General features: G+C 38.6%; 1 pseudogene; it reads right to left on the bottom strand.

The window, feature by feature from the left end:
- Positions 1-24: 24 nt before the first annotated feature.
- Positions 25-24,486, bottom strand: LOC103241032 (tubulin beta-4B chain-like; annotated as a pseudogene).
- Positions 24,487-25,674: the final 1,188 nt, after the last annotated feature.

Below are 25,674 nucleotides of genomic sequence, written 5' to 3' on the forward strand. Positions count from 1 at the left end.
ACCCAGTGTCCATGTCTGAAGGCTCTAGGCCACCTTCCTCTTGGCCTCCTTCTCAACCTTTCTCTCCTCCATGGCTGAGATGCCCTGGTATTACTGGTATTGGGACACCAGGTTGTTCATGTTTCTCTCGGCCTTGGTGAACTTCATCTAGTCCATGCTCTTGCCCATGTGCCAGTGCAGAAAGGCTTTGCACCGAAACATGGCCGTGAACTACTCAGAGATGTGCTTGAACAGCTCCTGGATGGCCTTGCTGTTGCTGATGAAGGTGGCAGACATTTATAGCCCCGAAAGTGGGATGTCACAGACAGGTGTTTTTACATGGTTGGGGATTCACTCAACAAAGTAGCTGCTGTTCTTGTTTTGGGCATTAAGCATTTGCTCATCCAACTTCTTCATGGACATGTAGTCCGTGAACACTGTGGCCACCTTTAGGCAGGGGTCTCAGGGAGCCATCATGTTCTTGGCATCAAACATCTGCTGAGTGAGCTCAGGCACTGTCAGGGCCTGGTACTGCTGGCTGCCGTGGATGGTCAGCAGGGTGAAGCCAGGCATAAAGAAGTGCAGGTAGGGAATGGTACCATGTACTTACCTGGCTTCTGCAGGTCAGCATTGAGTTGGCTGGGGAAGCTTAGGCAGGTAGTGACCCCACTTATGGTGGCAGACATCAGGTGGTTCGGGTCACCATAGGTGAGTGTGGTTAGCTTTAGGGTTCAGAAGCAGATGTTATGGAGAGTTTCCTTATCAATGCAATAGGTCATAGCTGTGTTTTCTACCAGTTGGTGGACTGAGAAGGTGATGTTTTAGGGCTCCACCCCCATATCTGACACTTTGCGCAAGGGCGCCACACTGAACATGTTCAAGATCCTGTCTGGATACTTCTCTGGGATCTTGCTGATGAGAAGGGTACCCCTCTCAGGCCCAGTTCCTGCTCCCAGGGTGTGGGTCAGCTGGAAACCCTGCAGGCAGTCACAGCTCTCAGCCTCCCTCCTCACAATGTCCAGCACCGAATCCACCAGCTCCGCATCTTCTGTGTAGTGGCCATTGGCCCAGTTGTTTCCGGCACCACTGTGATGGAAGATGAAGTTGTCCAGCCGTAAGATCTGCCCGAAGGAGCCCGAGCACAAGAGAGTCCACGGTGCTGGGCTCCAGATCCGTGAGCTCAGTGTGGGGCACATACTTGCCACTGGTGGTCTCATTGTAGTATACACTGATGCACTCCAGCTGCAGGTTGCTATCCCCACGCTAAGTGCCAGTAGGATTGATGGCATGATCATCACTGATCACCCCGTGGAACCAGTTGCCAAACTGACCAGTTTGCAGGTGCACGATCTCTCTCAAGGTGGCAGCAGTGGCGATAGAGGCAGTAGGACAGTCACAGGAGCAGAGGCTCAGGCGTGCAGAGTGCTGGAATCCACTTTATATCTGGAGAGAACTATATACGATTTATAGACTGACCCTTTAAATTCAGATCTGATATCCTATATCTGTTGATGTGTTAATACTAGGTTGGTGCAAAAGTAATTGCGGTTTTTGCCATCAAAATAATGGCAAAACTGCAATTACTTTTTGCACCAACCTATAACTTGGGAAAACCTTTAGATCACTCCTTTTTGTTTATGAATAAATAATATTATTTTGCTACTTTATATGGGGATAAAATATACCTTAGTAATAAGAGACTTTTTTCCCCAAAATACATCATCTTCATCTCCCTAAAGCCAAACTGTTTCACCAACTTCATTATGATTTGCATTGAGCAGTTTATTTTTCTTGCAAGGTCAGGCAGTTCCTGTCTTCACTTGCCGATGGGCAGATGCATATAGGAAAAGGCATTATGGTTACTAATGAAGTGAAAGCAGTAATTACAGAAAGACAATCCTGAAGTAGTCTTCTGTAAGGGAGTCCAATATGTCACATGAGTCATCATTTAGAGTGACAAAATTATAATAGATTTTGGAAACTTTAATTTTCTTGTGCAGGCAATTTTGAATTAGCTGTTCTCTTTGTCTTTATTAGCTACATAGAGTTTCAAATAACATCATGTACTTACTATAACTTCTAAATCCCAGGAAAGTTTTACTTGACCTGAAAAATGACATGGATCTCTATATACCTTCACTGCTTATGTATGAAACAAAATGAACTTAATTCTCTGAGAAATGAACTTCCCAGTGGCTTTGGCTCAATTTTCCTTTAATGATGATTCATGTAGTTTCAGAACTCCAAAGGTCACTAAAGGTTGTGTCTGTGCAAATTTGAGAAGTCTGCCGGCTCAGAAGATAACTTGAGGCAGTTCTGTCATCCTCTTGTGTTGCCAAAGGATCTGCAAATCTGTAAACATGTAGCTTCATATTCCCCAAAATAATTTCTTCAAGGAGCAACAAGAAAACCGTAGTTGGAAAGATAAAATACAAAATAATGTTGACAATTACAAAAAAGATATATAGATGATTTCAGTAAATTAAAACAAAAGGGGAGTAAGCTCTTCATTAAACTTTTGGTATTTTTTTCTGATACAGAGTATTAATATTCAACTTATTTTTACTTTGAAGAAATAGGACCTCTACGTCTGTGTGTGTGCATATGCGTGCGTGTGTGCACACTTGCTCACGCGTGTGCACCTGTGTGGTGTGGTTTTATAAAATCACCTAGATGATTCTAAGGCATTTCTCTCTTTCCACCACCTCCCCATAATCATTGATATAATGTCTCATTTTCCTTTAAAGACAAGGTTGGAATATTGCAGAGGGTAAAAACATAAGCCCACAATATAGGCATGCTAGAATGAAAAAACTCCTTTAGTTTACTACATTTGTAAGTAACAATTTAACCCTGTTATCAGGGTTAAACTATAGGCAGTTTCTAACTAAAAATAACCAAACTCAAATAAAAAATAGTAACATTTATTTGTAATAAATAATACCTAGTTCAATTATAAAATTTCTACTTGTAGAACTCTACTATAAAGTAGTATACATACAACTTTCTACAGCAATAAAGAAAACGGATTGCATATTTTAGTGTCTCATAAGTACATAATATTAAAAGTTTACCTTATAACTCTGTTCTATTTTTTTTCCTGATTGTATCTTTTGTTGAATTAAAAAAATGTATCATTTCTATAATTTGGGGGCTGTTTTTACCCTTCACAAAGTAATCATATTGGATTTGTTTTTGAGGGTTGTTTGTGCTTTCCTTTTAAATTGGTTCTAGATGATTTTCAGTGAGGCAAGTACCAGGGTACCCTACTCTTCCGTTGGTGGTAGTTGATTCTCTTGCTTTAACTGTTATTGTTAATGTATTTCACAAGGCATCTCCTTTTGCCTTAGGTCTTCTGCTACCTGCACTCTGATTTTTTAAACAACTCTATCATCTCCAGCACATCTGAGGGATAAGACATATTCCCCCAATGACAGTGGTTCATCATGGCCCTGGTTCTGAATCATGAGATCATGCCACTGTCGTACGCACGTCAGATCCTACAGGGGGGTGTGTGTGTGTGTTTATGCACATGTGTAATGTATGGTGTGGTTTTATAAAACCCTCCAGATAATTCTGAGGCATTTCTCTCTTTCCCCCATCTCCTCATAATCATTGACATAATGTCTCATTTTTCTTTAAACGTGAGAATTTCCTCGGCTAATCTTTAAGTCTTCTTTTAACATTTGAGGACATGATTCTCCTCTTTTACAATTCTCTATGGTGCTGCCTTTTTAGGGACTCTCTTTTTTCCCCAGTTTTGGAAATCCTTTCTCTAATCTACAGTACTTCTGTACAAGTAAGAGGAATTAGAAGCATGTATCTCAATTAATGTCCTTTGTTGGGAACAGGCCCCCCAAAATCTAGCCATAAACTGGCCCCAAAACTGGCCATAAACAAAATGTCTGCGGCACTGTGACATGTTCATGATGGCCATAATGCCCAACCTGGAAGGTTGTGAGTTTATCGGAATGAGGGCAAGGAACACCTGGCCCGCGCGGGCCGGGAAAACCCGCTTAAAGGCATTCTTAAGCCACAAACAAGCATGAGTGATCTGTGCTCTAAGGACATGCTCCTGCTGCACTTAACTAGCCCAACCTACTCCTTTACTTCGGCTGTCCCTTCGTTTCCCATTGGGATACTTTAGTTAATCCCGTTTCCCATAAGGGACACTTTTAATTAATCGAGTATCTGTAGAAACAATGCTAATGACTGGCTTGCTGTTAATAAATACGTGGATAAATCTCTGTTCAGGTCTCTCAGCTCTGAAGGCTGTGAGACCCCTGATTTCCCACTTCACACCTCTATATTTCTGTGTGTGTGTCATTAATTCCTCTAGCGCCGCTGGGTTAGGGTCTCCCTGACCGAGCTGGTCTCGGCAATCCTTAGCATTAATATTGACAAACAGACAAAACACAGGAAACCATAAAATAACTCTGTAAGTACCCCACTGGCACTGAGTTTGCTATTCTAGAGGGTCATAAGAAAGGTTTTCCTCAGTGGAACCAGAGTTCTCATTGGCATGTCGTGGTAACAATGCAGAGCTACTAAACAGAAATTTGGTTACAGGAACAGCTTTATTGCCTTTGCCTTACATTTAAAAAGAGACATTTAAATCATTTATTTTCTCCTTTTTGTTTTTGGGCTTTTTAAACTCTTGGAAATATCCTTCAAGAATTCTCATTGGTCTAATTTTCTACTTTACGTGTTCGTTTACAATCTCTTGGAAGTCTTTCTGGTTTTTGTTGTTGTTGTTTGTTTGTTTGTTGTTTGTTTGAGACAGAGTCTCCCTCTGTCGCTCAGGCTGGAGTGTAGTGGTGCAATCTCGGATCACTGCAATCTCTGCCTCCCAGATTCAAGTGATTCTTGAACTCTAGCTGGGACTACAGGCATGGCCCATTACACCCGGTTATTTTTTGCATTTTTAGTAGAGATGGGGTTTCACCATGTTAACCAGGCTGGTCTTGAACTCTTTGCCTCAAGTAATCTGCCTGCCTCGGCCTCCCAGAGTTCTGGGATTACAGGCATGAACCACTGCACCCAACCTGGATGTCTTTTCTAATTCTTCCACTAGTATAAGGCATTGCTTAACACATTTTTATCTTCTTTACTAAACTGTAAGCATATATAGAAGTCAACAAAATGTTACACATTCTTAACCTCTAACGCTTAGCACTGTCTGGCATAGGAATAAATGACTGAAGAAACTATATTCCCATTTTTCTTAGATTATTTGTTCTCTTGACTTGAATTCTAACTTTTGTATTAGTTTTTTTTTTTTTACGTATTTTAAAAACCTCTACCCTTGTTCTTGGCAGTATGTTATTATATGTCATATGAGATACAGATACATAGATATACACACACACATATCAATAAATGGATCTATACATAGCTATGTATGTCACATGCCATATGCTTGGGTTTAGACTGTATTGCAAAGTACCTTTGTCATTGTCACTCATCAAGTCTCATATATTTGATGTTCTTAAGATTAGAACCATGGTGGGAAAATAACATGAGGGATATGTAGTCAGCCTTGGTTTACTTATATTTATTTCCTTAGCAGCACATTAAGCATGAGGATGCTGCTTCCATGTTTCACATCAACATCTTTAGTTATCTTTGCAATGTTTCTGGTAACCGCTAACTTTCTATGGTCTTAAAGAGAAAATGATGGCCTTAGCAATTTTTTTTAAAAAAAGATCTAAACGTAATGACCATTCTTTCCATTTTTTTTCTTTTAGTGTGTTTTACAATTTCTCTTAAGTTTGTCAAACATGCATTGTGTGCCTAGTTGGACTTCATCTGGTGTCTCATGTCATCTGCTATTATTTCTATGTGGTTTAAGCCTCTATATTTCTTAACAATTAATTTTAAGAAATGTTATTGCTACTTCAGTTTCCTTGTATTAGTCATTTCACCTTTCTCTAGAGTCATAAAAAACTCCATCAGGGTTGGTTCAAGAAAAATAAATCACAATCAAAGTCGAAGTTCCCAAGTACGACCAAAAATAATGGAAAACAAAAACATATGAGATGGTGGAGGCCATCAAATTCAGGTGTGGAGTCAGAGAACCCATGTCTGAATCTTGGCCCTAGGATGTATCAACATGCGCAAGTTACTGAACTGATGAACCTCCCTTTTCTCATCTTCTTTTAATAATGAGGACGGCTTTTTCCATTATGCAATAACCTTGTAAAGCTGCTTCCCCTGGCTTGGCACTTACAAAATGCTTCAGTACAACTCAACACACAATTGTGTCATCACCGGGCCTGACCCTGGCAAGATAAAGCGGAAAAGGAATGCCCCTGGCCTCAGAGTTCAGTCTCATCTGGCTTCCACCCCACCTTTGACCCTTTCCTTCAAATCATGGTGCCTTCCCAATAGATCCCAAAGAATGCTGATGAGTGATGTTCTTCGGGTCTCATGTTGGAGAAAGTCTTGATGTGAGGTTGCAGATGAAGGTCTATGATTTGGAGAACATTCTATTAATAGAACTGTAAGCACAGATGGCCCAGAGTTCTTTTCAGGGACAGCTTTCTGAACCACATCCATGGCAGCTGGTTCACATGAGATGGTCTTTACCAGTGGAAGAAGGAATCAGGTGGCCTGGCACAATTTCAATTGGGTGGCACTCTGTGAAATTAGACACTATTTAGCATATTTTTGCTGGTTTGTGATACAGATTGTCTTGTGATTCTACAGCTCTTTCCTTACAAAAAAGCTTCACTTGCTTGCAGCTTAGCTAGATTACTGTCCTGCTAGCTCCTACTTTCCTTCTATGTGATTAATGGCATTTATGTTTCAGATAAAGGTAAATTAAAACTAAAGATTAAAAGCAGCATTTGATTTAAAAACAGCGTGATGTGACATGAGACCACGGAATGAGCAAATACTCTACATGCTACCATTGTTGTTTGGTTGAAATTCACATCATATTCAACACTGCTCTTTGTCAATAGTCACTAGGTGAAAAAAAAATTCAGGCAGGGAGAAGGCTCAGTGATTTCTGTAAATGAAATTCTTCTGTTGAGCTGGAGTAAGAGAATGGGCCTGCTTTGGTCTGTATGTGTCCCCTCAAAGTTCTGATGCTCAAATCCTAACCTCCAGGGTGATGGTATTAGGGGATGGGCCTTTGTTAGCTGATTAGGTTTTCCCAATGTGGGTTGGGTGTCCAGAGACATCAAATCTGCTGGCACTTTGGTCTTGGACTTCTTAGCTTCCAGAACTGTTAAAAATACATTTCTGTTCTTTATAAGCCACTCAGTTTATGATATCTTGTTGAAGCAACTGGAACACACTAAGACAGGGCCAATGGGATTTTTTGCTATTTTAAGTATTGATATGCTGAAGAACTATTTTAAATACTGTAATAAAACAAAACCACAGCAACAACGAACTTTGCTGATGTTCTGTACTGGAAATGCCTTGTTTGCTGCAAGACTCATAGAACTTGCAAGCTGACATTTCTTCCTGCCGTGAGATTTTTACGTTAACTGCTTGGTCCACGGGCTTCTTTTCTTCCCAGTATCTGCCACAGGACTCCTACTGCAGGCTCCGTTTGTGACCTGTGATAGGTGGGGGCTGTGGTGATTGTGGATGGAGAAAAGGAGTCCTTGTTTATTGCTTTTTAAACTTGAACAATTTCCAGAATTACCTAGAAGAACTGATAAAAATTCACATTTCTCTCTTCACAATTCTGATTTTCTAAGTCCAGTGGGAAGCTTAGGAGTACATATTTTTATAAAGCTTCTTAGGTGAGTCTATTTAGGTTGGTGCAAAAGTCATTGCGGTTTTTACCTTTACTTTCTATAGCAAAACCCACAATTACTTTTGCACCAACCTAATAATAAAGACCCAGAATGAAAACCAAGGCTGGTCTTACTTCTAGTAACTAGATTCTGGCATTTTTATCTTGTCCCCCATTCCTAGGAACTAAATCATACGTAAGTTAGTTTAGTGCCCATGTCCTTTTTTTGACACACTGCCTAGAAAACTTGAAAACTGTGCTATTGCCGGGCACAGTGGCACATGCCTGTAATCCCAGCACTCTGAGAGGCCAAGGTGGGCAGATCGCTTGCGGCCAGGAATTTGAGACCAGCCTGGCCAACATGGCAAAATCTTGTCTCTACTAAAAATACAAAAATTAGCCAGGCATGGCAGTGCACACCTGTAATCCCAGTTATTCAGGAGGTTGAGGTAGGAGAATCGGGAGAGTCGCTTGAATTGAAGAAATGGAGTTTGCAGTGAGCTGAGAGTGCTCCACTGCACTCCAGGCTGGGTGACAGAGTGAGACTCTGTCTCAAACACACACACACACACACACACACACACACACACACACAGAGTCTCACCACAAAACTGTGTGATTTACTTTGTTATCTCCAGTTGGCTTTCTCCGTATATTTTCACCTGGAAGAAAGTCCTAAACTTGAAATCCCAATACCCAGGGCCATATGGAGGGGACAGAATGCCTAGCCACAGGTATCTTTGGATATGCAATCTTGCCTGCTCCTGGGTTCGCTGACACTGTCCTTGCTCTGTCTCCACCTGTCAGAACATCTACTTTTGTTATATTGGATGTCCCTAACTTGAGCTTTCTGCACTACCACCTGTTGCCTGACAAATCCTTGCAAATGTAGACAGGATAGTGATCACCTGCAGCATGAGTTAAATAGATTTTTGCATTCACTCACTCCAGTCGATAAATCAGAAATCCTGGGAACTGGTCATAGGAATCTACATTTTTAACAAGTAGCCAAGTCTTTTTGATACAATTACTCCTGGACCACACTCTAAGAAAGGGAACTTAGAACTAGATTCATTTCCCTAAGTTCAGTTTCTATCTCGTGGGTAGATCTTATTTTAAGTCTTAACTCAGGTAAGTCTTATCCATCCTGTTACAGTTAACACACCACCCATGTGTCTGTGTGATGAAATACACTAGCATTAAGTTAATCCAAATGTCACCTCTTCCAATTCTGATCTTTCCCACTTGAGATGTATCTTGCCCTCTCCTGGACTTTCATAACTATTTGTTCATCTCTTTAGGTAGTCTTCATATCTCATTGTCTTGTATAGCCTTTTATCCAACTTAACAGGCTTTGAGCTTCTTGAGGCAGGTCTAGGTCTGGGTTTTCTCTGTTTTCAGCACTTGGCGCAGTGACACAGGCCTGGCACATAGTAGGTGACCAAAAATGCTTATTGAATAAAAGAGATATAGTGCTGGATGCTGCATTTGGAACTGGAGGTATAAGAAAGTCCTGTGATTTTCAGAGGTTTAATCTTTTCTTAGAAAGTAGTGATTTGAAAGCATTTTAAGACTTTCCTTGAAAACGTTAGTTATAGAAAATTTTTCTAAAAAGAAGAATAATTGGTTGTAATGGTGAAAAGAGGGAATATTCCAAGAAGGACCATAAAAATGATAATGCTTAGTCTTTCTGTCTAGTCACAACTTTGGTAGATTGTTTATAGATGGGACTTGGCAGACTGTTTATAGATAGGAATTATTTGGCCGACATGAGTTAGGCCACAACAAAACTGTGTTTTTGAAAACAGTGTGTGCAATACCTTACTCCCCATAGTATTTGCCTGTTTTTAGGTCAAAACAAACTAAATCAGCTAGCTTCAGAAATTGACCCCTCGGAAACATTTTTTCAGAATGTTTGAAACACTTTCTTTCAAGAGAGACCTCGACGTTGGACACTATTTTTCCATTTCAATGCACAGAGAACTGAGTTTTTTTCCAAAGCTCTCCATAAAACTCCCTAAGAAGCAAAAGACCAATTCACCTGACCATTTCTTCTACAATGCAGCTGATAACCAGGCTTGGACTCTTGGTTTTATGTATTTCTTTTCCTTTTCATCAAGGAAAGGGACTAAACGAAATAAGTTTGTGTTAGTTTCTTCACGTATTTCTCTTTCTCCTCTTGGCCATAAGAACAAAAAAGCTTTACAGTGTTACTCACAAAACGAGGTGGTAAAACTAAAGCTGCAGGCATCTGTTTTCAAAAAAATTAGCCAGTATCAGCAAATGTGTAATAATTACTAGAAGCCCTAAAGTGTTCACCAGTTGAAGAAGTGGGATATGCGAGTTGATGCAACTCAATAGCAAGTTTCCAGTGGAACAGTCCATTAAAAAAAATCATTACAAGTTAGTTTAACAGACTTTAATATGAAGAATTACCAATCACTTTTTAGGAAACTGAACATTTAAATAGGTAAAAATAGTGATTCAAAGAGTGTTTTAGTGCTGCCATAACAAAATACATGAGACTGGATAATTTAGGAAAAACGGAAATGTATTCCTCACACTTCTGATGGCTAGGAAATCTAAGATCAAGGCATTGTCAGGTTGGGGTTTCTGGTGAGGGCTGCTCTCTCCTTCCAAGATGGAGCCTTGCTCTGCATCCTCAGGGGAAGAGGAACATGGTGTCCTCACATGGAGGAAGGCAGAAGGGCAAATGACCTGGAACAATGCATGAAGTCCCTTTTATAAGGGTCTTAATACCACTCATGAGGGAAGAGCCCTCAAGATCTAATCACTTCTTAAAGGTTCCACCTCTTACTATCATCACATTGGCCATTAAGTTTCAACATCTGAATTTTGGAGAGGACAGATTCAAACCATAGGGCAAAGGTGGTAACTGCAGGAAGTAGGTTTGTCCCTAGGGCTTGGGAAAAAGAAAAAAGACTGGGATTATTAAATTTAGAAGTCAATAGAAGAGCTTGTAAAATTGGGATCTGGACTTTGAGGAGGAATGTTTTGGGCTACCAAGTAGCACCTCAGGAACTTGCAAGAGGGTACCCATGGAACCCGAGAAACTTAAGGCTATAATATAGATGAACAGAAATCTCTGTTCCTAAGATGCTCACAGTGTAGTGAGGAAGGTAATAACATATGCAAAGGTAATTTGCAAATCGCAAGATATTGTATAAAAATAAATTTATGCTACAGTTATTTATAATAAATCTCAAATGTATGTATCATGAACATTCAAATGAGACATTCTGGGAGCAATCTAGACGTGATATCTTCTGCCCATTGTCAAACTGGTGTTAGACTATGGGACCTAATTTTTGCTTTGTAATATACAATAATCAGTTATAAACCTATACACCACAATCAGTTTCTAAATTTATTTTATTAGAACCTAGACTTATTGAAAGTAACATAAATTTCATAGTATGTGCTTCATTGATATTCATGATTTGTTTATTATAGCCTAGCTTTCCTGGGTCAACTTCAGAAGGTTCTAGTGACTATTGAGCCTCTCGAGGGAGTTGGATAGGAGCTCAAGAGAGGCGGGAAAGTGTTGCTGTCGTCATATTTTTCAAGAAATTTTTAAACACACAGAAACAGAGATTGAGTCATTAAATACAGGGAAGATAATGTAAACGAAGTGTTTTCCTCATTTAGTGATTCTAACTTACTCTCTTAGGGGCAAAAAATTGTTTATCACAAACTTCAAGAGTTAGAAAATAGTTCCTTAACAGTCCACAGATTACACATACTTTCAGGTGAAAAATGATTTCAGATAAGTCTTTCTCAGCTGTACTTAAAAACACAGGTGGCAAAGTCAATATTTATGTTTTGGTTGATTACAAGAGAACATGAAATTTAATTATGAAATAATGAGCACAGAGAATACTTCCTTTTGGTTTAGGATAACAATCTTCCCCTGTACAATTTCATCCCAGAAATCAACTGATTTATGTAAATGCCACATAGATATTCTGCATTTTGTCAAAAAGAAAATATGCTACAAATATCTGCAGAGAGGATCTCTCCCTGTAATTAGCTTCTCATTATGCAGCTCATCCCTCAATCCACTCAAATAGTCCTCTATGCTAATTGCACAATATTTCATTGTTAGCAGAAAGTGCAAATAGCATCCTCATCATTTAACAGAAGTTGGTTCCTTAATACAGACCTTTTGTAAAATGAAGCACGTTTTCTGGCACATCTATGTTAAAGAAAAATATTATTCATGACACTTGAAAGAGATGGTAGAGAAGACTTCTCTACTACAAAGGGGTTTTGTGGTAGGAGTGAGAAATCTGTCTCAACTCCAAATACAATAAGGACAAGTGGAGATTTTTAGCCAAGGAGTCGGGTTAGGGGGTGAGGTGGTCAAGTGGATAGAAAATTACTAAGAGGAAACATCTGGGATGAGGATAATTCTTGCTAAGTCCACTTGCCAGGATGATTGCTGAAGGCAGGCCAGAGTGATAAGATATTGAAGGTGGGAGAAATGGGGAATTTGATCAGATATCAAGGGTGGTAGACTTTTGCTAACCTGAGACAGCAGGATTCTTGCTAGAAGTGGACTAAACCAGATGAACCCCAAAGCCCAAAAGTCAGAGCTCAGTTTAGAAGACTTCAGAAAAGACTGACTTAGAGTTAGGTCAAGGAAGAGTCTTTGTCAATAGCGCTTAAAATAGTTCTTGACTGATTTATTAAATTTCTTATAATTAAAACATGGGTAGGTATATTTTAAGTCACACTTTACATTAGTGTGACATGTTATGCAACAGTTTGTCTTCTGAATACCTCAGTATTTCTTTGGCTTTCTCATTTTTACCTTTAAAACTATAAATGAATGGCATTAAAATTACTTGTGGCATTTAATGACATGACTTTTTAGGAATTATGAATTATAAAGACAGTCTATACTAAGAATATTTAGGGTCTTTTTGCAATTATTCTCATCTGCCCACGAGCAATTCTTATTAATAAACTAGTAACGGTAATTCTTAGAGTAAACCTTTTAGTCTTTCCTATGTGACAGATAATGGGTTAAAAATCTTTACATGATGATGATTATTATTATTATATAACAGTTTATTTCAGCCATCACCCATCAGACAAGTATGCTATTGACATTTTTCTCCATTACACATAGTACTGTCAGTAAGAGCAGTCGTGGCAGAATTGCTAGGAGAGAAGGCATGAACTTTTTTTTTTTTTTTTTTTTTTTTGGTCTCGCTTTGTCTCTAGGCTGGAGTGCAGTGGTTAGGCTCACTACAACCTCAGCCTCCTGGGTGGCATGAGCTTTTTCTTTCTTTTTTTTTTTTTTTAATTATACTTTAAGTTCTGGGATACATGTGCACAACGTGCAGGTTTGTTACATAGGCATACTTGTGCCATGTTGGTTTGCTGCACCCATTAACTCATCATTTACATTAGGTATTTCTCCTAATGCTATCCCTCCCCCCTCCCCCGACCCCAAGACCGGCCCCCATGTGTGATGTTCCCCCCCCGCTCCCCCCGCCGTGTCCAAGTGTTCTCATCATTCAATTCCCACCTATGAGTGAGAACATGTAGTGTTTGGTTTTCTGTCCTTGTGATAGTTTGCTGAGAATGATGGTTTCCAGCTTCATCCATGTCCCTGCAAAGCACATGAACTCATCCTTTTTTTATGGCTGCATGGTATTCCATGGTGTATACGTGCCACATTTTCTTAATCCATTCTATCATTGATGGACATTTGGGTTGGTTCCAAGTCTTTGCTATTGTGAATAGTGCCACAATAAACATACGTGTGCATATGACTGTGAATCGATTTGCTCCTGGAATTTTTTTGGATGGAAGGCTGTTAATTATTGCCTCAATTTTAGAGTCTGTTATTGGTCTATTCAGAGATTCAACTTCCTCCTGACTTAGTCTTGGGAGGGTGTTTGTGTCCAGGGATTTATCCATTACTTCTAGATTTTCTAGTTTATTTGCATAGAGGTGTTTATAGTATTCTCTGATGGTAGTTTGTATTTCTGGGGGATTGGTGGTGATATCCCCTTTATCATTTTTTATTGCATCTATTTGATTCTTCTCTCTTTTCTTCTTTATTAGTCTTGCTAGTGGTCTATCAATTCTGTTGATCTTTTCAAAAAACCAGCCCCTGAATTCATTGATTTTTTGAAGGATTTTTTTATGTCTCTATCTCCTTCAGTTCTGCTCTGATCTTAGTTATTTCTTGCCTTCTTCTTGCCTACTTTTGAATTTGTTTGCTCTCATTTCTCTCGTTCTTTTAATTGTCATGTTAGGGTGTTGATTTTAGATCTTCCTGCTTTCTCTTGTGGGCATTTAGTGCTTTAAATTTCCCTCTACATGTGCTGCTTTAAATGTGCCCGAGATTCTGGTACGTTGTGTCTTTGTTTTCATTGGTTTCAAAGAACATCTTTATTTCTGCCTTCATTTTGTTATTTACCCACTAGTCATTCAGGAGCAGGTTGTTCAGTTCCCATGGAGTTGTGCAGTTTTCAGTGAGTTTCTTATTCCTGAGTTCTAATTTTATTGCACTGTGGTCTGAGAGACAGTTTGTTGTGATTTCTGTTCTTTTACATTTGCTGAGGAGTGCTTTACGTCCAACTATGTGGTCAGTTTTGGAATGAGTGTGATGTGGTGCTGAGAAGAATGTGTATTCTGCTGATTCGGGGTGGAGAGTTCCATAGATGTCTATTAGGTCCACTTGGTGCACACCTGAGTTCAAGTCCTGGATATCCTCGTTAACCTTCTGTCTCGTTGATCTGTCTAATATTGACAGTGGGATGTTAAAGTCTCCCATTATTATTGTGTGTGAGTCTAAGTCTCTTTGTAGGTCTCTAAGGATTTGCTTTATGAATCTGGGTGCTCCTGTATTGGGTGCATATATATTTAGGATAGTTAGTCTTCTTGTTGAATTGATCCCTTTACCATTATGTAATAGCCTTGACTCTTTTGGTTTAAAGTCTGTTTTATCAGAGACTCTTTATTGGTTTGAATTCTGTTTTATCAGAGACTAGGATTTCATTCCTTGCTTTTTTTTTTTTTTTTTTCTTTCCATTTGCTTGGTAGATCTTCCTCCACCCCTTTATTTTGAGCCTATGTGTGTCTCTGCATGTGAGATGGGTCTCCTGGATACAGCACACTGATGGGTCTTGACTCTTCGTCCCATTTGCCAGTCTGTGTCTTTTAATTGGGACCTTTAGCCCATTTACACTTACAGTTAATATTGTTATGTGTGAATTTGATCCTGTCAGTATGATGTTAGCTGGTTATTTTGCCCATTAGTTGATGCAGTTTCTTCCTAGCATCGATGGTCTTTATAATTTGGCATGTGTTTGCAGTGGCTGGTGCTGGTTGTTCCTTTCCATGTTTAGTGCTTCCTTCAAGAACTCTTTTAAGGCAGGCCTGGTGGTGACAAAATCTCTCAGCATTTGCTTCTCTGTAAAGGATTTTTATTTCTCCTTCACTTATGAAGCTTAGTTTGGCTGGATATGAAATTCTGGGTTGAAAATTCTTTCCTTTAAGAATGTTGAATATTGGCCCCCACTCTCTTCTGGCTTGTAGAGTTTCTGCAGAGAGATCCGCTGTTAGTGTGATGGGCTTCCCTTTGTGGGTAACCCAACCTTTCTCTCTGGCTGCCCTTAACATTTTTTTCCTTCATTTCAACCTTGGTGAATCTGACACTTAATGTGTTTTGGGATTGTTCTTCTCGAGGAGTATCTTTGTGGTGTTCTCTGTATTTCCTGAATTTGAATGTTGGCCTGCCTTGCTAAGTTGTGGAAGTTCTCCTGGATAATATCCTGATGAGTATTTTCCATCTTGGTTCCATTCTCCCCATCACTTTCCAGTACACCAATCAAATGTATATTTGGTCTTTTCACATAGTCCCATATTTCTTGGAGGCTGTGTTCATTTCTTTTTACTCTTTTTTCTCTAAACTTCTCTCATTTTATTTCATTAATTTGATCTTCAATCACTGATACTCTTTCTTCCACTTGATCGAATCGGCTATTGAAGCTTTTGTATGCGTCACATAGTTCTCATGCCACGGTTTTCAGCTCCATCGGGTCATTTAAGGTCTTCTCTACACTGTTTATTCTAGTTAGCCATTTGTCTAATCTTTTTTCGAGGTTTTTAGCTTCCTTGCGATGAGTTCAAACATCCTTCTTTAGCTCAGAGAAGTTTGTTATTACTGGCCTTCTGAAGCCTACTTCTGTCAGCTTGTCAAAGTCATTCTCTGTCCAGCTTTGTTCCTTTGCTGGCGAGGAGCTGTGATCCTTTGGAGGAGAAGAGGTGCTCTAGTTTTTAGGATTTTCAGCTTTTTTGCTCTGGTTTCTCCCCATCTTTGTGGTTTTATCTACCTTTGGTCTTTGATGTTGGTGACCTACAGATGGGGTTTTGGTGTGGACGTCCTTTTTGTTGATGTTGATGCTATTCCTTTCTGTTTGTTAGTTTTCCTTCTAAGAATCAGGTCCCTCAGCTGCAGGTCTTTCGGAGTTTGCTGGAGGTCCACTCCAGACCCTGTTTTCCTGGGTATCACCAGCGGAGGCTGCAGAACAGCAAATATTGCTGCCTGATCCTTCCTCTGGAAGCTTTCTCCCAGAGGGGCATCCACCTGCATGAGGTGTCAGTTGGCCCCTACTGGGAGGTGTCTCCCAGTTAGGCTACACGGGGGTCATGGACCCACTTGAGGAGGCAGTCTATCTGTTCTCAAAGTTCAAACACCATGCTAGGAGAACCACTGCTCTCTTCAGAGCTGTCAGACAGGGACATTTTAAGTCTGCAAAAGTTTCTGCTGTCTTTTGTTCAACTATGCCCTGCCCCAGAGGTGGGGTCCACAGAGGCAGTAGGCCTTGCAGAGTTGTGGTGGGCTCTACCCAGTTCGAGTTTCCCTGGTCACTTTGTTTACATACTGAAGCGTCAGCCATGGCAGACACTCTTCCCCCTGCCAGGCTGCTGCCTTGCAGGTTGATCTCAGGCTGCTGTGCTAGCAGTGAGCAAGGCTCCGAGGGTGTGGGACCCGCTGAACTGGGTGCAGGATATAATCTCCTGGTGTGCGGTTTGCTATGACCATTGGAAAAGCACAGTATTTGGGTGGGAGTGTCCTGATTTTCCAGGTACAGTCTGTCATGGCTTCACTTGGCTAGGAAAGGGAAATCCCCTGACCCCTTGTGCTTCCCAGGTGAGGCAATGCCCTGCCCTGCTTCAGCCTACCCTCCATGGGCTGCACCCACTGTCCAACCAGTCCCAATGAGATGAACCAGGTACCTCAGTTGGAAATGCAGAAATCACCATATAAAAGAGTTCCTGTTTCTCCACAGCCTCACCAGCATCTGTTGTTTCTTGACTTTTTAATAATTGCCATTCTGACTGGCGTGAGATTGTGATTTTGATTTGCGTTTCTCTGATAATCAAAGATGTTGAGCTTTTTTTCACGTTTGTTGTCCACATAAATGTCTTCTTTTGAGACGTGTCTGTTCATGTCCTTTGCTCACTTTGTAACTTTTTTTTTCTTGTAAATGTGTTTAAGTTCCTTGTAGATTCTGGATATTAGACCTTTGTCAGATGGGTAGATTGCAAAAATTTTCTCCCATTCTGTAGGCTGTCTGTTCACTCTGATGATAGTCTCTTTTGCTGGGCAGAAGCTCTTTAGTTTAATTATATCCCATTTGTCAATTTTTGCTTTCGTTGCGATTGCTTTTGACCTTTTCTTCATGAAATCTTTACCTGTGCCTATGTCCTGAATGGTATTGCCTAAATTGTCTTCTAGGGTTTTTATAATTTTAGGTTTTATGTTTAAGTCTTTAATCCATCTTGAGTTAATTTTTGTATAAGGTGTAAGGAAGGGATCCAGTTTCAATTTTCTGCATATGGCTGTCCAGTTCTTCCAGCACTGAATAGGGAATCCTTTTGTCATTGCTTGCTTTTGTCAGGTTTGTTGAAGATCAGATGGTATAGCTGTGTCATCTTATTTCTGAGATCTCTATTCTGTTCCATTGGTCCATGTATCTCTTTTTGTACCAATAACATGCTGTTTTAGTTACTGTAGCCTTGTCGTATAATTTGAAGTCAGGTAGTGTGATGCCTCCAGCTTTGTTCTTTTTGCTTAGGATTATCTTGGCTATATGGGCTCTTTTTTGGTTCCATGTAAAATTTAAGGTATTTTTTTTTTTCTAATTCTGTAGAGAATGTCAATGGTAATTTAATGGGAATAGCATTGAATCTATAAATTGCCTTGGACAGTATGGCCATGTTCACAATATTGATTCTTCCTATCCATGGGCATGGAATATTTTTCCATTCATTTGTGTCCTCTCTGATTTCCTTGAGCAGAGGTTTGTAGCTCTCCTTGAAGAGGTCCTTCACTTCCCTTGTTAGCTGTATTCCTAGGTATTTTATTCTCTTTGTGGCAATTGTGAATGGGAGTTAATTTATGATTTGGCTCTTTGCTTGTCTATTGTTGGTGTATAGGAATGCTTGTGATTTTTGCACATTAATTTTGTATCCTGAGACTGTTGAAGTTACTTATCACCTTAAGAAGCTTTTGGGCTGAGATGATGAGGTTTTCTAGATATAGGATTGTGTCATTTACAAACAGCGACAGTTTGACTTCCTCTCTTCCTATTTGAATATGCTTTTTTTCTTCCTCCTGTCTGATTGCCCTGGCCAGTACTCCTATTATTATGTTAAATAGGAGTGGTGAGAGAGTTCATCCTTGTCTTATGCCAGTTTTCAAGGAGAATGCTTCCAGCTTTTGCCCATGCAGTATATTAGCTGTGGGTTTGCCATAAATGGCTCTCATTATTTTGAGGCATGTTCCATCAATACCTAGTTTACTGACAGTTTTTAACATGAAGGGATGTTTAATTTTATTGAAAGTGTTTTCTGTATCTATTGCAATAATCATGTGGTTTTTGTCTTTAGTTCTCTTTATGTGATGAATTGCATTTATTGATTTGCATATGTTGAACCAGCCTTGCATCCTGGGGATGAAGCCGACTTGATTGTGGTGGATAAAGTTTTGATATGCTGTTTCTGGATTCAGTTTGCCAGTATATTATTGATGACTTTTGCACCAATGTTCATCAGGTATATTGGCCTGAACTTTTCTTTTTTTGCTCTCTCTCTGCCAGGTTTTGATATCAAGATGATGCTGGCCTCATAAAGTGAGTTAGGGATGAGTCCCTCCTTTTCAACTGTTTGGAAAAGTTTCAAAGGAAATGGTATCAGCTCCTCTTTGTACCTCTGGTAGAATTCAGCTGTAAATCCCATCTGATCCTGGGCTTTTTTATGGTTGGTAGGTTACTCATTACTACCTCAATTTCAGACATTGTTATTGGCCTATTCAGAGATTCAACTTCTTCCTGGTTCAGTCTTGGAAGGGTGTATGTGTCCAGGAATTTACCCATTTCTTCTTGATTTTTTAGTTTATTTACATAGAGATGTTTATACTGTTCTCTGATGGTTGTTTGTATTTCTGTGGAGTCAGTGGTGATATTCCCTTTATCATTTTTTGTTGTATCTACTTGATTTTTCTCTCTTTTCTTCTTTATTAGTCTAGCTAGTGGTTTATTTTATTCTATTTTTTCAAAAAACCAGCTCCTGGATTTGCTGATTTTTTGAAGAGGTTTTCATGTCCCTATCTCCTTCAGTTCCTCTCTGCCTTTGATTATTTCTTGGCCTTTGCTATCTTTGGGGTTTGTTTCCTCGTGGCTCTCTAGTTCTTTCAGTTGTGATGTTAGGGTATCACTTTGAGATTTTTCTAGCTTTTTGATGTGGGCATTTAGTGCTATCCATTTCCCTTTTAACATTGCTTTAGCTGTATCTCAGAGGTACTGGTATATTGTCTCTTTGTTCTCACTGGTTTCAAATAACTTCTTGATTTCTGTCTTAATTTCATTGTTTACCCAGGAGTCATTCAGAAATATGCTGTACAATTTCCATGTGGTTGTGTGGTTTTGAGTGCGTTTCTTAATCTTAAGTTCTAACTTGTTTGAGCTGTGGCCCAAGAGACTGTTTGCTATGATTGCAGTTCTTTTGCATTTGGTACTTCCTCATACTTCTTGTTCAACCAGCCCTCATTTCCTCCAGCCACCATGACTCTCTATAATCCTTAGACAGGTCAATCATGCTTCCCCTTAGGGTATTTTTGTTATGTTTTCCATTCCTTTGGATTATCTTGCCTCAGATAACTGCTTGGCTCCCTCTCTACCTCAAGTCTTTGCTTAAATTTCACCTTTGCAAAGTGGCCTCTTCTGACTCTATTAATACTAAACCTTTACCATTTCCCCTTCCACCATCTTGCTGTCCTCTACTTTCAACCTTCCTTTCTATGGTAGGTCACGCTTTACTTTTTCTTTATTACCAGCACTAATTACCTTCTACAACATATAATTTACTTATTATTGTGTTGTTTGTTGAATCTCAGCCTGCTCCCTCCAGAACACAATCTCCTGGGGTCTAAGATTTACATTTATTTTGTTCCTTGATATATCCCAAGTATCTAGAATAAAGCCTAGACAATCATATACACTCAGTAAATATTTGTGGAATGCATTAAAATTCATCATCAAATTGAATTTTTAAGGGACTTATTGTTAGGAAATGCCAAAGTCTGAAAAGAGAGCCTTGAGTGCTTATAATCAAAGGCAATTATCAGCTCTTCCAAGTATACCAAAGGAAGAAAGGTCCTAAAGCCGTGCAGCCCCGGGAAGGGAATCATCTCCCATCCCCTGCTCCTGACTTCTCCCTCCCCTACTCGCAGGCTCCCTTCAGGTGTGTCAAGAAAGTCTTCAGAACAAGAACAACTGTAACCACCCAGATTGCCTCTGGGGGCTTCATTCTACTGTAGAGCAAGGAATCATTACCCTTCCTCCCAACAGGGATGAGTATCACAGACTACTCACAACTCTGTGGCTCTTCCTTTTCTCTATTTTTTCAAAGAAAGCCCTTATTATTATGAGGATATTGCTATCTTTGATGGTGGTACTTTGAGTGTGTTGGTGTGATAAGATTTCTCGTTAACTGGGACCACTGACTGCTTGTTGGGCCATGAGGAACCACAATTGGAACTTACCAAGAAGAATTTGCAGCCCCTATGTGAAACTCAGCACAGAACCCAGAAACTGGACATGACTGCTGGTGTTTCCTTGAAAAGAGGATGGTGTATTATTTATTTTCAGTTGAGCATAGAATATTTGTGTGGGACTATATGCGCCATGTTTGGAATTGGATGTATGCAGAAAAAGAGAAAGTGTGTGGTCCTGGCCATTGATGAGGATGGTTTGTAAGGAACAATAATTATTAGTTTAAATTTTTAAAATGGAAACAAAACACAATCAGAAACATGTACAAATTATAAGAGATTGATGGCATATTACAAAGTAAATAAACTCAAGTAACCAACACTTAGATCAGGAATGAATACGGGCAGCATTTCAGAAGCCCCTCTGCCTTAGGCCAATTATGTGCCCTTCCTTCTCCCCAGAGGTGACCACTCTCCTGACCTCTAACATTGACATCTAACATCATAGATTACTTCTGCTTGTGTTTGGCTTTAATAAATGGAATCATGCAGTTTGTGTTGTTTTTGTATCTTGTTATTTTGAATAATATGTTTGTAAGATTATTATGCTTTTTTGTTTTCCAAATACCAGGGCTTTTTTTTCTTCCTTTTCATGTTGTATAGTTTTCAATTACCATGCATACCACAATTTAACCATTCTACCGCTTATGGGCATTTGTTCTTTTATATACATTTTTAAATATGTGTATACATTTCTACTGGTTATCTAGGAGTGGGCTGTGGATTTGCTGGGTCATAGGGTAAATATTCTTGCATATATTCAGATTTGGTAGATGCTGATAAACATTTCTTAAAGGTGATTGTACCAACTTGCAGTCCCACCAGCAGTCTTTGAGAATGTCATCTATTCTGCAATTATCATCAGTTGTTTTAATTTTAGCTACTCTAGTGAAGGTGTAATGGCATTTACTGTGATTCTATTTGCATTTTTCTGCTGACAAATGAGAAGTGAGCACATTTTCATTGTTTGCTTTATTTTGTTTTTGTTTTTTAGCCATCTGACTGTTCTCTTTTACTATTAAATTTTGTTTCTTATTGATTTACAAGAGTTTTTTTATATTACAGCTACAAATCAACCTTTTGATAATATATGAATTGAAGATATATATATATACACCCAACCTATGGATCAATTTTTCAATTCCTTAATATTATCATTTGGTAAACAGAATTATTAAATTTTAATGAAGTTTAATTTCTGTATTTTATTTTATGACTTTTACATTATTGTGTTTTCATTATGAAGTGTTTGCTAACCACAAGGTCATACAGATATTCCTCTACAGTGTCTTCCAGAAGCTTTATTATATACCCTTTTACATTTAGCTCTATAGCAAATATGGAATTGATTTTTATAAAAAGTACAATGCTAGGAGTCAAGTTTCTATTTTTTTCTATTTTAATGTACATTTAAATAGCACTATCTATTGAAAAAAAATACCATTTCCCTATTGCTTTGCAGTGTTACTTTTCACAAAAATCAAATGTTCATATATGTGCAGGTCTATTTTTAGACTCTCTGTTTTGTTTCATAGTCTATTTTTGTAGTTTTGCACCAATCTTATACTATTTTAGTATTGCCAGTTAATATTGCCAGTCAACTATTGATTTATCATAACACAACTCTTCTAACTTTATTCTTTTTCCATAAGACAATTTTGGTTGTTTCCTGGACTTTTGCATTTTCATACATATTTAAGATCATTTTGACATATTCTATAAAAAATTCTTGCTAGGATTTTGATTGACAATTTACTGACTCTATAGATAAATTTGCAGAGAATCAATATGGTAACATTATTGAGTTTTCCAATTCACATACATAGTACAGTCTTTAATTTTGATGTTTTAATTTTCCCTATCAATGTTTTATAGTTTTATTGTAGTGATCTTACATGACTTTTGTTAGATTTATGCCAACTATTTGTAATTGTTTGATGCTATTGTAAGTGGTATGTTTTAAATTTTACATTTCTATTTTGTGTTACATAGAAATTCATTTTTTAAGTTAAAAATGATTAATCAATTAAAAAATTGATTTTTAAAATTAGTTTTAATTTTTTTTTATTTCTATAGGTTTTTGGGGAACACGTGGGATTTGGTTACCTGAGTAAGTTCTTTAGTGGTGATTTGTGAGATTTTGGTGCACCTATCACCTGAGCAGTATATGCTGAACCCAGTTTGTAGTCTTTTATCCCTCTCCCCATAATTGATTTTTAAGTAATAAATTTGTAAATAGAAACATTACTTATTCATTTACTTATTAAATGTACTTATTAATTGTAATCCTTATAGATTCTTTTGGATTTTCTATGTTAATACTTATATCATTCACAAATAAGGACTGTTTCATTCTTTTCTTTCTAACTCTTATACATTTCATTGTCATTATTCATGGTAGTTCTATTCTATAAGGTGCTATAAGTTATATTCTATAAGGTAGTGACAAACATTGGATTAGTGAATGCTGCATCATTGCTCCAAGGAGAAATACAGGGTTAAGTTGCTGTGCACCTCTGATCACAACTTTTTAAATCAATATATCCACATAACCTTAATATATTGTTGATTCATTAACACTGAACTCATGGCATTCGACACTGTAACTGATGCCTGAATAAAGTTCACGTAGCACATATTTTTCTGCATAAGGCATGTCACAGCCTTCTGACTTCGGAACGGTAGATAGCACTTCAGCACTACGCTTGGGGGCTGTTTTAAACAGTATAATCGCCAGTAAAAACACAATAATGCGGAACTAAATAGACCAAGAAAAGGATACTTGTTTACGGTGTGAGCACTGAGACAAAAAGGCAAAGTAAGGCCTGTTCACCCTCAGCTGGAAATGTGAGGATTGGTGAGTCAAACTTTGCACTGCTCTATAGGTGCCTGCCAATGTCTGCAAAAGTGCGGAACTGATTTTGAGTGACAAATTCCTGCCAGTAGGTAAATTTACAAAAACTGAATTCTTGTAGAATTCAGAATTCTTTCGCAGTTAACTTTTTATCAAATTAAGGAACTTTTCCTTTATTAGCAGTTACCAAAGTTTTTAAAACTATTAATATCTATTTTATTTAGTTATAATTAAGTGAAAACCTCTGCCATTTTCCTGAATGAGAAGACAATTTTCTTAAGTCAATTAATTTATGAATTTAGTTTCAATTCCGAATCTAAGAGGGGCGTGTGTGTGTGTGTGTGTGTATTGTGGATGTGTTTGTGTGTGTATAAGGGGTGATGGGGAAGGAAACTAAAAAATCATCTTTACAAAAAATTTTTTAAAATCTTAAGAGTGCCCTATACTTTGGGTGGAAAATACAGAGAGTTACATTTTAGATTAAAATATTGGCTTTTACTTTTATTGTCACACTTCTTAGGAATGTACAGTGGACTTTGTTATGTGTACCTAGCTCCCCCTTCAGGCGTGGAGGATTGTCACTCCAGCTGCTGGCTGTGCTGCCATCTGATAGCTCCCAGCTGTCAGCTCCCTTCAGCATTGTCTCTGTTCACAAGAGCCTCTCCTTGTCCAAGAACCCACCCTATTCCCAGAGCAGCCCACAACCAATAACTGATGTGGGGGTATCGTGGCCCAATACTCTGTCCATACTGGAAGGCTCCTCACTTCAGAGTGTCCCATGGGATCATCTGAGGACTTCATGGAGACTAAATTCCCGCTCTGCCTAAGCTTACTTTCTTTCCTTCCCTTCCCCTGGTGTTGAAACCAAGAGCACTTTTTAATAAAGTCCTGCATGTTAATCTCCACCTCTGAGTTGGCTCCAACCTACCTTAGGGTACTTTTGGTATGTAGTGTGTAGAGGCCAGGTATGCCCAACATCCTGCAATGAGGACTGTCTTGCCCAGCAAAGAATAGTCTTGATTTTGTACAGTTTTTAAAAATACACCACCAGACACTCATGTACTTAGGAAACTTTATAATTTTCAGAGCCTAGAACTGAGTTATTTTAAATACACAAATGCAGAGTATATTTTGCAAGATTTTATGTTTTACTGATTTTTATCAGCAATGCAACTACAATGTAAAAAGAAAGAAGTTTGTGTTGTGTTTTGTTTGGAATTTTCCCAATCATTATTCACTGTTGCGAAAACTAAAGGCAGTAACATTAGCGTTATTCATGGCGTTTGTTTTAACACAGCACACTAATAGTAAACTCTACATATAGCCGTCTCATCCATGATGAGTCTACATTCAGGTACAAACAGCTGACTGTCTTATCATGTATTCAAATTCAAATATATTTGTATGTTCGTGATAAAATATTGACTTATATGTTATTTTATATTAAATTACTTTTATTTTCTCTCCCTTATAATTAAGACTGTATATTGATTCTTTTGCAATCACAAGTGTTTCAATTGAATAATTTTGTTAAAGCTCCTATTCCAATTTCCCACAAAATGCCCTTTTCAGTTTATTTTTTTAAATTGTGGATCTAGAAGTCAATCAAATACTCGGTTTTGTTCCTATGTCTCTTTAGACTCCTTTATTCTAGAATGGCTCTTCCACATATGCCCTTTGTGACAGTGATTTTGTGCAGTGGTTTTGTGTATTGTCTCACAATTACATATGTCTATAATTAGGATTTCTCTGATTGTTTACTCATTATCAGATTCTTTTTGAAACATTTTTTGGCAAGGATACTCATAAATGAGGCCAGGTGCGGTGGCTCAGGCCTGTGATCCCAGCACTTTGGGAAGCCCAGGCGGGCAGATCCACGAGGTCAGGAGATTGAGACCATCTTGGCTAACACAGTGAAATCCCATCTCTACTAAAAATACAAAAAATTAACCGGGCGAGGTGGCGGGCGCCTGTAGTCCCAGCTACTTG

Source organism: Chlorocebus sabaeus, chromosome 13 (assembly GCF_047675955.1).
Source record: "Chlorocebus sabaeus isolate Y175 chromosome 13, mChlSab1.0.hap1, whole genome shotgun sequence".
NCBI lineage: Eukaryota > Metazoa > Chordata > Mammalia > Primates > Cercopithecidae > Chlorocebus > Chlorocebus sabaeus.